The sequence below is a fragment of the Somniosus microcephalus genome, chromosome 20 (genome assembly GCF_052327205.1).
Source record: "Somniosus microcephalus isolate GS21.2 chromosome 20, FLI_Smic_1.0, whole genome shotgun sequence".
In the NCBI taxonomy this organism is placed as follows: domain Eukaryota; kingdom Metazoa; phylum Chordata; class Chondrichthyes; order Squaliformes; family Somniosidae; genus Somniosus; species Somniosus microcephalus.
In genome coordinates this window covers 58557200-58566743 of record NC_141006.1, presented here as the reverse complement: position 1 = coordinate 58566743, position 9544 = coordinate 58557200, and positions in this window count along the sequence as shown.

The following is a 9544-nucleotide window of genomic DNA, read 5'->3' as shown; positions in this document are numbered from 1 at the left end:
CACACTTCTTCATCTAACCTTCTAAAGATAAGAGCACCAAATCCTAACCAATAGACCACCAGAATGCACCACATAAAATGGTACTGAACCATACCTGGGGAAGGCCCCAGGTTGGATGCTCTGTCTGCGTTAAGTTAGCTTCTCTCAGCTTGAGCAACTCTATACAACAGTAGGGAATTGACCTCAGGACCGTCCGGCTGGAGAGGTGGAGTGACCAGCCAGGGCTCCCACTCCTGACCACTATTTCCGATGACCCCATTCCAAAGTGTACATGAATGGTCGTCAGGAATTGGCTTCGGCCGTGATTCCTCCCTGTGTTCACTGACACTCATTGTCCAGGCATACACACGAGGGCCACTTGGGTGCGGCGATGGAGGGAAAGTGGCATCTCCAGAGCCAAACAGCAGCAACAAAACTGGAGAGTAAAAAGAATTACATAAAGGAGAGACTACCAGGATGGTAGGACACAAACTAGATGGACCTTGGTCTTTTTATCGTCTAGCAATTCCTATGTTCAATACAATTCAACAAGTAAATGTAGCTTTTAAAAGTGCTGAATTAATTTGTCCGTGGCTCCACAAACCACTCTGGGTACAAGTACGATGGCAAAATACTGCGGATGCTGGAAATCCGAAATAACAACAGAAAACGCTGGAAAAACTCAGCAGGCCAGGCAACATCCATTGAGAGAGAAATAGAGTCAACGTTTCAGGTCGAAACCCTTCGTCAGAACTGAGAGAAAAGGCAGGAAATGAAACAAAAGGCAGTTTTGAATATCTCTTAATGTCCCTTCTTTCATCCCCTCCCCCATTTCCCAGCCCCCAAACTGCCTTTTGTTTCATTTCCTGCCTTTTCCCTCAGTTCTGTAGAAGGGTTTTGACCCGAAACATTGACTCTGTTTCTCTCTCCACGGATGTTGCCTGGCCTGCTGAGTTTGTCCAGCGTTTTCTGTTGTTAATCTGGGTCCAGGTATATTGTGTATCAGTAAAATAGGTTTATTAAGCATTAAACATCCTGTACAGAGAAAGTAATACTTAACAAGATGATAGTCGCAGTCTGTTCGTTGAACCCCAGCGTTCCTTCCGAGTGACTGTGGTGCAGTCTCTTTCTTCTCTTGCTGTGTTCTGGTGACTGAAGCTTCTCATCATCTGGTTGCGCGTTGCCTTCAGTGTTCAATAGCTGTTCATTTATACATTTTTTCCCCTCCATTTTGCTTATGTGGCAGTTAGTAAGCAAGCTACCCTTATCCGAGAACAACCTTCACACTAAGTTCTCACAGATGTCTTTTTGCTTTTTAATCAGCTCTTTGTTTAGACCCCTATCTTCTTTTGCAATGTTGCTGAATTTCTTGTTCCCCACTATCTCCTTGTTTACTTAACAGACCATTTTACAAGGTAGGGGGTGGTATCAAACAAGAAATTGGAGATGCATGTAACAAGGGTACTACAGACTTTAATCTACATATAGACTGGCCAAATCAAATTAGCAATAATACTGTGGAGGATGAATTCCTGGAGTGTGTACGAGATGGTTTTTTAAACCAGTACGTTGAGGAGCCAACTAGGGAACATGCTATCCTAGATTGGGTATTGTGTAATGAGAAGGGTTAATTCATAATCTTGTTGTGCGGGGTCCTTTAGGGAAGAGTAACGATAACATGATAGAATTCTTCATTAAAATGGAAAGTGAAGAAGTCTAATCCAAAACTAGGGTCCTAAATCTAAACAAAGGAAACTACAAAGGTATGAGGAGTGAGTTGGCTATGATAGATTGAGGAGCTTCATTAAAAGGCATGATGGTGGATAGGCAATGGCTAACATTTAAGGAACAAATGCATCAATTGCAACAGTTATACATTCCTTTATGGCGCAAAAACACAAAAGGAAAAGCGGCCCAACCATGGCTAACAAAAGAAATTAAGCATAGTATTAGATCCAAAGAGGAGTCACATAAAGTTGCCAGAAAAAGTAGCAAGCCTGAGGATTGGGAGCAGGTTAGAGTTCAGCAAAAAAGGACCAAGAGATTGATTAAGAGGGGAAAAATAGAGTCTGAGAGTAAACTTGCAAGGAACATAAAAGCAGACTGTAAAAGCTTCTACAAGTATGTGAAAAGAAAAAGATTAGTGAAGACAAATGTAGATCCCGTACAGTCAGAAACGGGAGAATTTATAATGGGGAACAAGGAAATGGTGAGCAATTAAACAAATACTTTGGTTCTGTCTTCACAGAAGAGGACACAAATAACTTCCCAGAAATGCTAGGGAACCAAAGGTCTAGTGAGAAGGATGAATTAAAGGAAATTAGTATTATTTAAAAAATAGTGCTGGAGAAATTAACGTGACTGAAAGCTGATAAATCCCCAGGGCCTGATAATCTGCATCCCAGAGTATTAAAAAAGGTAGCCATGGAAATAGTGGATGCATTGGTTGTCATCTTCCAAAATTCTATAGATTATGGAACAGTTCCTGCAGATTGGAGGATGGCAAATGTAACCCCACTATTTAAAAAAGGAGGGAGAGAGAAAACAGGGAACTACGGACCGGTTAGCCTAACATCAGTAATCAAATCAAATCAACTTTTATTGTCATTGTTAGTGCACAAGTGCAATACAACGAAATGTAGGCTTGCGGCTCCCGAGAGTGTACATTTAGATTAAGACATTTAAACATTCAACATACATTTGGCTTGTAATACATTAACATAAACATAAACATAATAAAGTGCATTGGCAGATGTGCAGGCTTTAGAGTTTATTTGTGGAGTTCAGTAGGATGACAGCCCTGGGAAAGAAGCTGTTCCTAAATCTGGTCGTTCGGGTGCGAATGCATCTGTAGCGTCTCCCAGATGGCAGGAGGGCGAACAGACTGTGGCTGGGGTGGGTAGGGTCTTTGATGATGGACCGTGACCTCCGTAAACAGCGTTTCTGGTATATGTGCTCTATGGTCGGTAGCCGGGTGCCGGTAATGCGTTGGGCAGTTTTGACTACCCGCTGCAGGGCTTTCCGGTCATAGTAGCTACAGCTGCCATACCATACTGTGATACAGTTTGTCAGGATGCTCTCTATTGTGCAGCGGTAAAAGTTAGAGAGGATCAGGGGTGACAGGTTACATCCCTTCAGCCTCCTTAGGAAATATAGGCGCTGCTGGGCCTTCTTCACCAGAGAGGAGGTATTGAGGGACCAGGAGAGGTCTTCCGTGATGTGGACTCCAAGGAACTTAAAGCTGTCCACCCTTTCCACCACAGCCCCATTGATGTGGATGGGGGTGTGACTTCCGTCTTTAGACTTCCTGAAGTCTAGGGAAAATGCTAGAGTCTATTATAAAGGATGTGATAACAGGACACTTAGAAAATATCAACAGGTTTAGACAAAGTCAACATGTAAGTATGAAAGTGAAATCGTGTTTGACAAACCTACTGGAGTTTTTTGAGGATGTAACTGGTAGAATAGATAAGGGAGAACCAGTGGATGTGGTGTAATTGGATTTTCAGAAGGCCTTTGATAAAGTCCCACATAAGAAGTTAGTATGCAAAATTAAAGCACATGGGATTGGGGGATTGAAAATTGGTTAACAGACAGGAAACAGAGAGTATTAATAAATGGGTCTTTTTCAGGGTGGCAGGCGGTGACTAGTGCGGTACCGCAGGGATCAGTGCTTGGGTCCCAGCTATTCACAATATATATCAATGATTTGGATGAGGGAACCAAATGTAATATTTCCAAGTTTGCTGATGACACGAAACTAGGTGGGATTGTGTATTGTGAGGAGGATGCAAAGAGGCTTTAAGGTGATTTAGACAAGTTGAGTAAGTGGGCAAATACATGGCAGATGCAGTATAATGTGGATAAATGTGAAGATATCCACTTTGGTAGGAAAAACAGAAAGGCAGAGTATTATTTAAATGGTGATAGATTGGGAAATGTTGATGTACAAAGGGACCTGGGTGTCCTTGTACACCAGTCACTGAAAGCAAACATGCAGGTGCAGCAAGCAGTTAGGAAGGCAAATGGTATGTTGGCCTTCATTGCAAGAGGATTTGCGTACAGGAGCAAGGATGTCTTACTACAGGGCCTTGGTGAGACCACACCTGGAGTACTGTGTGCAGTTTTGGTCACCTTATCTAAGAAAGGATATACTTGCCATAGAGGGAGTGCAGCGAAGGTTCACCAGACTGATTCCTGGGATGGCAGGACTGTGTTATGAGGAGAGATTGGGTCGACTAGGCCTGTATTCACTAGAGTTTTGAAGAATGAGAGGGGATCTCATTGAAACGTATAAAATTCTGACAGGGCTAGACAGACTGGATGCAGGGAGGATGTTTCCCATGGCTGGAGGGTCTAGAATGAGGGGTCACAGTCTTAGGATACGGGGTAGGACATTTAGGACTGAGATGAGGAGAAATTTCTTCACTCAGAATTCTCTACCACAGAAGATTGTGGAGGCCAAGTCACTGAATATATTTAAGAAGGAGATGGATAGATTTCTAGACACAAAAGGCATCAAGGGGTATGGGGAGAGAGCGGGAATATGGTATTGAGATAGAGGATCAGCCATGATCATAATGAATGGCGGAGCAGGCTCGAAGGGCCGAATGGCCTACTCCTGCTCCTATTTTCTATGTTTCTATGTTTACAGAATTACATCAATTTCTAACAGAGTTTAGTCAGGTTGGCATAATTCCCATCCTGCTTTGCTTCTCAGCCATTCGCCATTTTATACAGGCTCTTTAGGTTTTTAACATACAATTTCACATATTATAGTTATTTAATAATGGTTACAAAATCTTAACAATGTTTACTAAATCCTACAGGTACATTCTATCCTACAGACCCCTACCTTGAGGGCGAGGCATTTGGCCGACCCCTCAAAACTAAAATCTTACATATGGGTTTGTTCTCCCACATTTATGTAACTCTAAGATATTTAAACGCGATCAGGTTTTGTACATCAGGTAGCAGGTGTAAACTAGTAAGCATATCAGTACTACGAGTTGGGTGATGACCAGTACATGGGAAATTATCCTAATCCAAGGAGGAATTTCCATGTTTGTCCCTATGTCCCACCAGTGTGTTTGATCTTCGATACCTGGAATTTCCTTGGCTATGGCTTTATTCCCTTGCACCAGTGTATAATAATGGCGTTGGGAGGTGCTCACTTGATTTATTAATTCAGTTAAGGCTTCAGGTAGCTCAGGGATATCATCTTCTAGGTTTATATTTAAATCATCTTCTATTTGTAATACCTGCTGGACATGTGATGCTATTGCAAGGAGAATCCTTCCTCCTATTACCATAGTCTCAGCAGGTGTGATACAGTAGGTCCCTGGGGTTATTGAACATTCAAGTGTTCCGTGATTATAAGAGTTTTCTAAAGTGGTAAAACAATACCTTGTTGGAGTCGATCCAACTGTCGTCCCAGAGGCTGGCCCGGAGCGCGGCCTTCATGGAGCGATGAAACCGTTCGCACAGTCCGTTAGCCTGAGGGTGGTATGCTGTGGTGCGGTGGAGTCTCAACCCGAGGCCTCGGGCGACAGCGTTCCAGAGCTCCGACATGAACTGGGGCCCCCGGTCGGAGGAAATGTCAGATGGGGCGCCGAACCGGGCGACCCAAGTGCTGATGAACACCCGAGCCACATCGGCGGATGTCGTTGAAGACAGCGGGACGGCTTCCGGCCATCGGGTGGTTCTGTCGACCATTGTGAGGAGGTGGGCGGCAGGGGCCCCACCAGGTCCATGTTAACATGGTCGAACCGCCTCTCGGGCACCGCGAAAAGCGCCAACGGGGCCTTAGTATGGCGATGCACTTTCGAGCGTTGGCATACCACACAGGTGCTGGCCCAGTCGCGAACGTCCTTCCTGAGCCCGTGCCAGACGAACTTAGCCGCCACCAGCTTCTGTGACGGCTTCCTGCCCGGGTGGGAAATATTATGGACGGCGTCGAAAACTTGCCGTCTCCACCCGTCGGGCACGACAGGACGTGGCTGCCCAACGGAGACGTCGCACAGGAGTGTGGTGCTGGCATTGTTGAACACGACGTCCGCTAGTTGAAGGCCCGTGACCACCGTCCTGTAGGCCTGGACGTCCGGGTCGGAGGCCTGGTCGGCCGCAATGCGGGTGTAGTTGATGCCGAGGTGTACGGCGCTGGTGATGGCTCGGGAGAGACAGTCAGCGACGGGGTTGTCTTTCCCAGCCACATGCTGGATGTCCGTTGTAAACTCTGAGATGAAGGCCAGCTGACGTTGCTGACGGGCCGACCACGGCTCGGAAGCTTTGGCCATGGCGAAGGTCAACAGTTTGTGGTCCACGAACGCTGTGAACGGGCGAGCCTCCAGTAGGAAACGGAAGTGTTGGACGGCGAGGTAGAGGCCGAGAAGCTCGCGATCGAAGGTGCTGTACTTCCGCTCATTGGGGCGGAGCTGCCGGCTGAAGAAGGTGAGCGGCTGCCAGGTGCCGTTGACCACTGTTCGTGGACGGCGCCGACCGCATAGTCTGAGGCGTCGGTGGTGAGAGCGATCGGCGCATCAGGTAACGGATGCACCAGCATGGTCGCGTTAGCCAGGGCCCTTTTCGTGTCCGTGAAAGAATTGGCCATCTCCTTGGACCATTCGACGGCGAGCTTGTCGGGCTTGCCTTTGAGGGCCTCGTAAAGGGGCCGCATAAGCTGGGCTGCTCGGGGGACGAAGCGATGGTAAAAGTTCACCATGCCCAAAAACTCCTGCAGGGCCTTCATGGTGAGGGGTCGCAGGAAGTCCATCACGGCCTCCACTTTCGATGGCAGTGGCACCGCCCCGTCCTTCGTGATGCAGTGCCCGAGAAAGTCGATCGAGGACAGCCCGAACTGGCACTTGGCCGGGTTGACGATTAGGTCGTGCTGGCTGAGGCGTTGGAAGAGAGTCCGAAGGTGCGACACGTGCTCCGTCCTGGAGGCGCTGGTGATGAGGATGTCGTCCAGGTATACGAACAGGAATGTCAGGTCCCGTAACACGGTGTCCATTAGGCGTTGAAAAGCCTGGGCGACGTTTTTGAGGCCGAATGGCATGCGGAGGAATTCGAACAGCCCGAACGGGGTGATCACCGCGGTTTTCAGGACGTCCTGCAGCCGGACAGGGACCTGGTGGTAACCCTGGACGAGGTCCACTTTCAAGAATACCACTTTCCCGGCCAGGCGGGTGGAAAAGTCCTGGATGTGTGGAATCGGGTAGCGGTCGGGGGTCGTAGCGTCGTTGAGGCGCCGGTAATCGCCGCACGGGCGCCACCCGCCGCCTGGTTTCAGAGCGATGTGGAGGGGCGAGGCCCACGGACTGTTCGATTGGCGGATGATGCCGAGGCGCTCCATGGTGTCGAACTCGGCTTTAGCGATGGCGAGTTTCCCCGGGTCGAGGCGCCGAGCATGGGCGTAGACGGGATGGACCGGTGGTCGAGATGTGGTGTTCAACCCCGTGTTTGGTGGCGGCGGACGAGAACGTGGGCTTCGTGAGGTCCGGGAACTCGGCGAGGAGGCGGGAAAACTCATCGGAGGCCGAGAGTGCGCTGGACAACTTCGTCATGCTGGACCTGCTGAGGGAACACGGGAGTGAGCTGAAAGTCTCAGCGTTGATGAGACGTCAGTTCTTGACATCCACCAAAAGGCCATTGGCGCAGAGGAAGTCAGTGCTGAGAAGGGGGGTGGACACTTTTGCCGTGACAAAGTCCCAGGTGAACTGCTGCCCGCCAAAACAAAGCGCCACGCTCCGTTTCCCGAAGGTGCGGATGGAACTGCCATTGGCGGCTTCGAGGACGGGGCCGTGGTTCCCCCCTTGCATGTCTGTGGTTGACGCGGGCAGGACGCTCACCTGGGCACCCGTGTCGCAAAGAAAACGACGTCCGGAGTCGGTGTCCGTAATAAATAACAAACTGCCTGAACGGCCGACAGCCATAGCAGCCGACGAGTGGTCTTTTGTTTGTTTCGACGCGGGAAAACTGCACGGGGGCCGGCACTTCCTGGCTTTGGGGCCAAGCTGCGCGTGGTAGAAGCAGAGGCTTGGGGGCTGCCGCAGTTGGGCTGTATTGGTGGGGGCAGGGCTCCGCGTGGCCGCGCAGTACTGTTGCCCGGCGGAGAAAAATTTGTCGGCCTCCTTGGCCAGGTCGCGGAAATCGGTAATGGAAGAGTTGGCTAAAGCCGACCGTACCTGACCTGGCAGCTGTTGAAGGAACAGTTCCTTGAAGAGGAAGCACAGCCTGTGTGTGCCCAGGAGGGCCAGCATGTGGTCCATCAGCTCCGAGGGCTTGGAGTCGCCAAGCCCGGGTAGAGAGAGAAGCCGGCGTGCGCGCTCGGCTTCGGTGAGTCCAAAAGTTTCTAAGAGGTGCGTTTTCAGCGTTTCGAATTTGTTGAGCTCCAGGGGATTCTCGAGCAGGCTCACGACTCTGGCCGCGGTGGAGCTGCCAAGAGCAGAGACGATGTAGTAGTACCTCGTGTCGTCTGCGGTGATGTCCCAGAGTGCAAATTGAGCCTCGGCCTGGGCGAACCAAGCGGCAGCCTGTCGTTCCCAAAACTCGGGTAATTTGATGGAAACGGCGTTCGTTGCCATTTCGAATGCGGTCTTTGGAACCGTCCAAAAGAGCAGCGGGGTCACCAATGTTGGAGTCGCTAGAAATCAACAGGCTCTGAGACTTTTGTTGCAGCAAAGGCAAAACGCGTGTTACCTTATTCACCCTCCATGAGGACTGAGGTTCTCAGCCTCGTTGCAGGGCTATGACGTCATCATGCTACCGACGCTCTTAAAGGGACCCTGCCCCGATAACCCAACCAAGTACGTACATATAACCACATTGGCTATACATTGTGAATTGTGTTATTGTCCCTATGTGGTCTCCGCCACAACCTCCCTTTTCATATGTAGGCTGTTCTAGTTCTTACATCTGAAGGACCTGTCAGTTCCATAGTACAGTTCAACCTTTCTTCATTCCAACCATACCCACAGGTGTCCTTTGAATGATCGTACAAACTGTATGGGCAAACAAGGGCATCCTCATTTGTACTACATCCTTGTAGGTTTGGTTCAATCCATGTTAGTTTTTCTAGCTGTACTAACCCTTGTGGTGCCGTGAGAAATCGGTTAATGGTATTTCCTTTTACTACTCCTATATTCTCTATTCTAAATAGGGGGTTGGGCCTGCTTCGATTCATTAAACTAGGAATTTGTAGCATTAGTCCCATCAACCTTTGACTCCCTACCTCGTGGCATTCGTGTTTGACGGGGTGGATCCTAATGAAACTTCTGATCTTACACAGTTCTGCATCATCATAATAGAACTTGCATTTATATAGCGCTTCTCGTGACCTCATGATGTCCCAAAGCGCTTTACAGCCCGTGAAGTAGCTTTGAAGGGTAGTTACTGTTGTAATGTAGTGGAGGAATCCAAAACAAAGGGCCACAATCTTAAAAGTGAAATCAGGGTGGATTTTTTTTCAACCTGTATCTTCAGAAGAGGAAGGGAGAAAGAGCGAAAGGACTAAACTAAATGTATGCCAAGTGATTAAAGTGAGCAACACGTGGAGCAATCTTAA